This window comes from Gossypium arboreum, chromosome 6 (assembly GCF_025698485.1).
Source record: "Gossypium arboreum isolate Shixiya-1 chromosome 6, ASM2569848v2, whole genome shotgun sequence".
Lineage (NCBI taxonomy): Eukaryota > Viridiplantae > Streptophyta > Magnoliopsida > Malvales > Malvaceae > Gossypium > Gossypium arboreum.
Window position 1 is genome coordinate 90,704,084 of NC_069075.1, and position 7,687 is coordinate 90,711,770.

Genomic DNA, 7,687 nt, shown 5'->3' on the forward strand with positions numbered 1-7,687 from the left:
ACGCCCATGTCACAGGCCGTGTGAACATTCGAAATGGGATCACATGGCTATGTCCCAGACCATGTCTGACCCGTGTAACTCTCTGACTTGGGTCACACGACCAAAACACACGTTCGTGTGGCCAACCGTGTGCTCTAAAAATGGCCACACACGCCCGTGTGCAGGCCGTATACTAAGTCGTGCCAAACCTGTAGGGTATATTGACTTATGCAACACGACCAAGCCACATGCCCATGTGTGAGACCCTGTGGAGCATACTTGGAAACACAAAAATTACTACATTTTTTCATACCCTTTTTAACTTAAATTCATGCGAATTCGGTTAAATTCTTGTCGAAATATAATTAATTTTTATAAAATAATTAAATTGCACTTAAAATATGATCATGTTGAATTTTAGTTAATTTTATAATTATTTTTGATGAATTTTGGTTATTTTTGACATATTTGCACAAAGGGTGAAAAATGGCTCGGCAGACACTGCCAGAAGCACAAAACCGAGAAGCAATTTGAAGTATCGAGGCGAATTAATTTCCAGCCTAAGACGGTCCAAAATTATATGTATTAATTCATAATATAATTAATTTTAATTTATATCCAAGTTAATTTGGGCTAATAAATTATTATTAATTAACTATGAAAAATGGTTCGGTTGAACCAAACAGGACAAGAAGAGGACAGCCCAAAACCATCCAAGTGCTGACCCAATTCAGCCCATTAGCTAATTATTTAAGCTGCAAAGAAACCCTTGATGACTTGTTCAAATTGCAAATCAGCCCTTCCACAATTGATGGCTTTGAAGATTTGCCCCAAGCATATTTAGCAAAGTTGAAGCCATCAACTTTGCCACATAGATGGCCGGCCAAGGGGTGCCTCTTTGGCTGCTATTTTTAGTAAATTTTAACTGCCAAATTCAGCTATAAAAACCCCCATTGGCTGATCATTCAATTCATCCCTCATTCATTCACATTTCTTCTCTCCCTCTCACTTTCTCCTCTCATTTTCTCATTCCAAGTCCCTTACTCTTGTGCTAATTTCTTCCCTTGTGAAAGGGTTCTTCTTCAGCCATTTTGGAGTAGCAATTGAGTGTTCATAGAAGCCTTGATCAGCAAGGACAACAAAGAAGGAAGAACGGAGCAACCTAGTCAAGCTATGGAAAATCACCGGATTTGATTCTTGTTCCCTATCTTTTTAATTTTTGTTGTTGTTATGATGAACATATCTATGAATATTTATGTTGTTAGAATGGTTAATTTAATCAGCTTAGCTTGAATTTAATTCGTGTTTGTTTGATTGCATTTTATCTGTTTAAATTATTAAAATTGTGTTTATGCTGCTATAGGCCTCGGTAAAATACTTGATTAAGTAAAATCATGCCTAAGTTATTCTTGCATTACAATTGTGAGGTAGCTAATGAATTAAATATTTAAACAGATTGAAATTATTATTAATTAACAAAATACTTAACCAGTGCATGTTTATTCTTCTAAGGTAGCTGAAGGTTAAATTATCAATGTATCTAGAGATACACTTGCCTTGCATAACTTGCAAGATTATTGTGATTAAACTGTTTCAAGGTAAGGATACCTTATTACCTCACATAGTCTTTTATTTGCTTATTATATTTAATTAATTGTTTGAATTGACATAGGGATATGCAAGAGATTAGTTCAATTTAATGAGTATGTATGTGCCATAACATGTTTGCTTATTAAAATATGTTTAATCGTTTGAATTAACATAGGGATATGTTAAGAGATGAATGGATTTTTGTAGGTGAATATCAATTTACCGAATTGCCGTGAATTTATTCGTAATAACATAGACATGAGTTTAATACTTCTAAGTTAAAGAAATATAATTAAATCAACACAATTATGTCATCTTGATTAAATCATATTTTGAAATCGTGCATTTGAGATTTATTTCTTTAGTTTACTTAGTTTAAAATCTTAGGTTTTAATCACCCTCTTCAAACAAAATATTTTTCTTCACCAAAGTGTTTTAAATAGCATTCATAAATAATTCTTTTTGCAATCCCTGTGGTTATGATAACTCGACATTTACTTGTCACTTTATTACTTGTTGTGATTGTGTATGCTTGCACATTTCTGTCGTTCCAAGTTTTTGGCGTTGTTGCCAGGGACTGTTTTTAAAAGTCATTATTTATGAATTTGTTAATTTACATTTTGGTTTATTTTTTCTATTTAATTTTTAACTTAATTAATTTTTCTGTGATTATTTCAGGTGTTTATGAGTATTGACCAGATTATTGACCTACTCCCTGTAGACCCTGAGATAGAACAAACTTTTCGAGAGCGAAAAAGACAAGCAAATCAGAGAAGGACCGAAGAAATGAACTTTGAAAATCCAAATCAAGGAAATGGAGCAAACCCTGCTCAAAATCCTATCCTTATTGCTGATGATAAAGATAGAGCTTTACGACAGTATGTCATGCCAGTGTTTAATGATCTTAATCCGGGTATTAGGAGACTCGAAATTGAGGCACAATAGTTGGAGCTGAAGCCAGTCATGTTCCAAATGCTTCAAACAGTGAACCAATTCAGTGGACTGCCTACCAAAGATTCTCAACTACACTTAAGACTGTTTATTGAGGTGAGCGATTCTTTCATGTTAGCCAGAGTACCCGAAGATGCATTACGATTGAAGTTGTTCCCATATTCACTAAGGGACAGAGCTCGAGCCTGGCTGAACTCATTGCCACCGAATTCAATTTCCACATGGAAAGAGTTAGTAGAAAGATTTCTTATGAAGTATTTCTCACCTAGTAAGAATGCTAAGTTGAGGAACGAGATCACTGCTTTCCAACAAATGGATGATGAGTCCTTGTATGAGGCATGGGAAAGGTACAAAGAATTATTACGAAAGTGCCCTCATCACAAAATCCCATATTGCATCCAACTTGGGACATTTTATAATAGTCTGAATGCTCACACGAGGATGGTAATGGACGCTTCTACTAACGGTGCTCTCCTTTCTAAGTCTTATAACAAGGCTTAAGAAATTATTGAAAGGATTGCCAATAACAATTATCAATGGCCAACCAATCGAGCAGCGTCTGGAAGACGAGTTGCTAGAATACATAAAGTAGATGCTCTTACTTCACTCGCATCTCAAGTATCATCAATATCCTCAATGTTAAAAAATCTTACTACCAATGGGTCTAACAGTTTTGTAGCACAACCACCTAACCAATTTGAAAATATAGCCTGTGTCTATTGTGGGAAAGGACATTTGTTTGAAGAATGTCCATCAAACCCAGAATCCATGTACTACATAGGTAACCAAAACCAAAATCGAGGAAGGTAAGGACTGCAATCAAATTTCTATGACCCATTGTAGCAAAATCACCCCAATTTTTCCTGGAGTAACCAAGAGGTTGGAACCAGTAACACTTACGCCCAACCTAGACCAACTTAGCCATCTAGTTTTCCCCAACAAGTTCAGAAACCAACCCAAGCTGAACCATCCAATGGCTTAGAAAATTTGTTGAAGGCATACTTGGCTAAGAATGATGCCTTAATCCAAAGCCAAACAGCTACATTGAAGAGCCTGGAAAACCAAATGGGCCAGCTTGCAACTGAACTCAGGACCGACCACAAGGTGCTTTAACTAGTGATACGGAAAATCCGAGGAATTTGGGGAAGGAACATTGCAAAGTGTTAACATTGAGGAGTGGAAAGACAGTAGAGCCTAACACCATTGAAGCTGAAAAGGAGTAAGCTGACACTCAAGATTTAGAGCAAGTTCAACCGAGCGTTGAAATTCCAGTTTCACAAGAACCAAAATCTGCAAAACCCGATAATGTAATTTCAGAACCAGTTAATTCTAATCAACTAACAACTCCGTTAAATGCAGAATTGCCACAGAGGATGAACCAACCAGTTTCAGTAAAGAAACCACCACCACCCTACCCTCAAAGACTTCAGAAGCAGAAGCAGGAGATTCAATTCAAGAAGTTCCTAGACGTACTCAAGCAACTTCATATCAACATCCAGTTGGTTGAAGCACTTGAGCAAATGTCGAAACTACGACAAATTCATAAAGGATATCCAGTCCAAAAAAGAAGACTTGGAAAATTTGAGACAGTAGCTCTGACGAAGGAATGCAGTGCATATCTTCAAGACAAACTACCCCCGAATTTGAAGGATCCTGGATGTTTTACCATACCTTGCAACATTGGAGCAACATATTGTGGTAAGGCATTATGTGACTTAGGTATGAGTATTAACTTGATGCCTATGTCAATATTTAGGAAGTTGAGGATAGGTGAAGTTAGACCTATACGGTTACACTTCAATTAGCAAATTGATCCTTAGCAAATCCAAAGGAAAAATAGAGGATGTATTGGTACATATAGATAAATTTATCTTCCCTGCTGATTTTGTTATTCTAGACTTTGAAGCAGACAAAGAAAGTGTCAATTATCTTACGAAGACCGTTCTTAGCAACCGGAAGGACCCTTATTGATGTGCAGAAGGGCGAGCTTACTATGCGTGTTCAGGGTGATCAGGCAACATTTAACATTTTTAAGTCTATGCAATTTCCTAACACAATTGATGATTGTTCTGCAATATCCGATTTAGAGGATTTAATAGTGAAGAATGAGCTCAACTATGTTGAGGATCTAATGGAACAAATTTTGACATTACATCCTCCGAATAATGAAGAGGATGACGAATACTTAGCGTTGTTAGAAGCTAATCAAAAGGGATTTAATTCGCAATCCCGTTTTGAATCTTTCGAATTAGATAAAAGGGATTATGCCCAACCAAAAGCATTAATCGAGGAGCCACCTAAATTAGAACTAAAGGTACTACCCTCACATCTAAAATATGTTTATTTAGGTAATGCTTCTACTTTGCCTATGATTGTTTCAGCAGAATTAACTAATGAGCAAAAAGAGAAACTCATCCTTGTATTGAAACAATTCAAGAAGTAGGCTATCAGATGGATTATAGGCAATATTCACGGTATTAGTCCATCTGTATGCATGCACAATATTATCCTGGAAGATGGAAAAAAAGGGATGATTGATGGACAATGAATACTAAACCCTATTATAAAGGATGAAGTAAAGAAAGAAATCATCAAGTGGTTAGATATGGGTATAATTTACCCCCATCTCAGACAGTTCATAGGTAAGTCCGGTCTAGTGCATGCCAAAGAAAGGAGGTATCAAGTCATTGAAAACAAGAATAATGACTTGATACCGACTAGAATGGTTACAAGATGGAGAATTTGCATCGATTACCGGAAGCTGAACAAGCCGACTAGAAAAGATAACTTTCCTTTGTTGTTTTAGGACCAGATACTGGATAGACTAGCAGGGCGAGACTATTACTATTTTCTCGATGGATACTCGGGGTATAATCATATTACAGTAGCACCAACACAAGACAACATTCACCTGCTCGTATGGTACTTTCGCATTTAGATGCATGCCATTGGTTTATGTAATGTATGTGCTACATTTCAAAGATGTATGATGTCTATTTTTACTAATATGGTTGAGAAGTATTTGGAAGTTTTTATGGATGATTTTTCAGTATTTGGAGATACATATGATGATTGCCTAGCCAATCTAGCCAAGGTACTAAGGTGATGTGAAGAAACAAACCTCGTACTCAACTGGAAAATATGCCATTTCATGGTATGGGAAGGGATTGTTCTAGGGCATTGGATAACGAGACATGGAATTGAGGTCGATAAAGAAAAGGTAGATGTTATTGAGAAACTCCCACCTCCAACATCTGTAAAGGGTGTTAGGAGTTTTTTGGGTCATGCTGGTTTCTATCGAAGATTCATCAAGAACTTCTCCAAAATTGCTAAACCCTTATGTAAATTATTGGAGAAGGGCACGACATTCAACTTTGATGAAGAGTGCTTAAGAGCTTTCAACTAATTAAAGAGTCGACTAGTTTCGGCACCCATAATAGTCACACCAGACTGGGATTTTCCATTCAAATTGATGTGTGACGCAAGTGACTTCGCGATAGGAGCTGTCATGGGCTAGCGAAGGAACAAAGTTTTTCATCCCTTCTATTATGCAAGTCGAACTCTGAAAACAGCTCAACTAAATTATACAGTAACAGAGAAAAGGTTACTTGCTATTGTGTTTATTTTTGACAAGTTTCAATCTTATCTTGTAGGTACCAAAATAACTGTCTATATGGACCACTCAGCAATTAAGTATTTACTTGCCAAGAAAGACGCTAAGCTGAGACTGATCCGATGGGTACTTCTACTTCAAGAGTTCGATCTAGAAATTCAAGATCGAAAGGGAGTGGAAAACCAAGTACCAAATCACTTATCTAGATTGGAGCCGCAAGAAGGGAACTCTCTTCTTATACCAATTCGAGAGACGTTTTCAGATGAACATATATTGAAGGTAAATCATATCCATAATACCCCTTGGTTTGTTGATATTGCTAACTTTTTAGCTTGTGGTTTGATGCCAATTGATAAGACATATCATCAAAGGAAAAAGTTTCTTCACAATGCAAAGTACTATTTCTGAGAAGAGCCATATTTCTTTAAATAGTGCGCAGATCAAATGATCAGGAGATGCGTGGCAAAAGAAGAAGTACAAAAGATTTTATACCATTTTCACTCAGCTCTGAGTGGAAGACACTTCGGAGGTACTCGTACTGTGGCCAAAGTATTGCAAGACAGATTCTTTTGGCCAACACTATTCAAGGAGGCATATGCTTACGTAAAGAGTTGTAATCGATGTCAAAGGGTTGGAAATGTCACCAACAGAAATAATATGCCTCGAACAAACATCATTGAGGTAGAATTGTTCTATCTATGGGGTATTGACTTTCTTGGTCCTTTCCCTCCATCCTTCGGTCACAAGTATATATTGGTAGCAGTAGACTATGTGTCTAAGTGGGTCGAGGCTGAAGCTTATCCAACAAATGATGCTAGGTTTGTGATGAAGTTTTTGCAGAAATACGTCTTCACAAGGTTTGGAACCCCAAGAGATATTATCAACAACGAAGGGTCCCATTTTGTGAACAAGTGGTTGAAATGGTTATTAGATAAACATGGAGTGAAACACAAGGTCGCTTCAGCTTACCATCCACAGACGAATGGGCAAGCTGAACTGGCGAACATAGAGATCAAAGGCATACTTGAAAAGGTAGTCTGCCCGAACCGATGAGATTGGTCCAAAAGACTGGATGATGTTTTATGGGCTTACAGAACAGCATACAAGACACCTTTAGGGATGTCACCCTATAGGTTGGTCTTTGGGAAAGCCTTCCATCTACCCTTAGAGTTAAAGCATAAAGCTTCTGGGCTCTTCGACAACTCAACTCGAATCTTAAGCTTCCTAAAGTGAAACGGATGCTCCAACTCAATGAGCTAGAGGAATTATGAATGTTCTCATACGAAAAATGCCAAATTACTCAAGGATAGACTTAAGAAATGGCATGACAAGCACATTTGAGTTCAAGAATTTGAAGCAGTTCAGCAAGTTTTGTTATTTAATTCTAGATTAAGGTTCTTTCCAGGTGAACTAAAATCACGTTGGTCCGGTCCATTTACGATTCATCGCGTCTATCCATACAAAGTGGTTGAACTCCAGGGTAAGGGAGGTAATTTTCAAGTTAATGCTTAGCATCTGAAACATTACTGGGGAGATAAGACTGAATGGAATCAA

General features: G+C 37.1%; 1 non-coding gene across 1 annotated transcript; it reads right to left on the minus strand.

The window, feature by feature from the left end:
- Window positions 1–2,799: 2,799 nt before the first annotated feature.
- On the minus strand, window positions 2,800–2,906 carry LOC128294463 (small nucleolar RNA R71). The gene has a single exon (XR_008284773.1). It is a non-coding gene; the product is annotated as a small nucleolar RNA R71 (small nucleolar RNA).
- Between the last annotated feature and the right edge of the window lie 4,781 nt (window positions 2,907–7,687).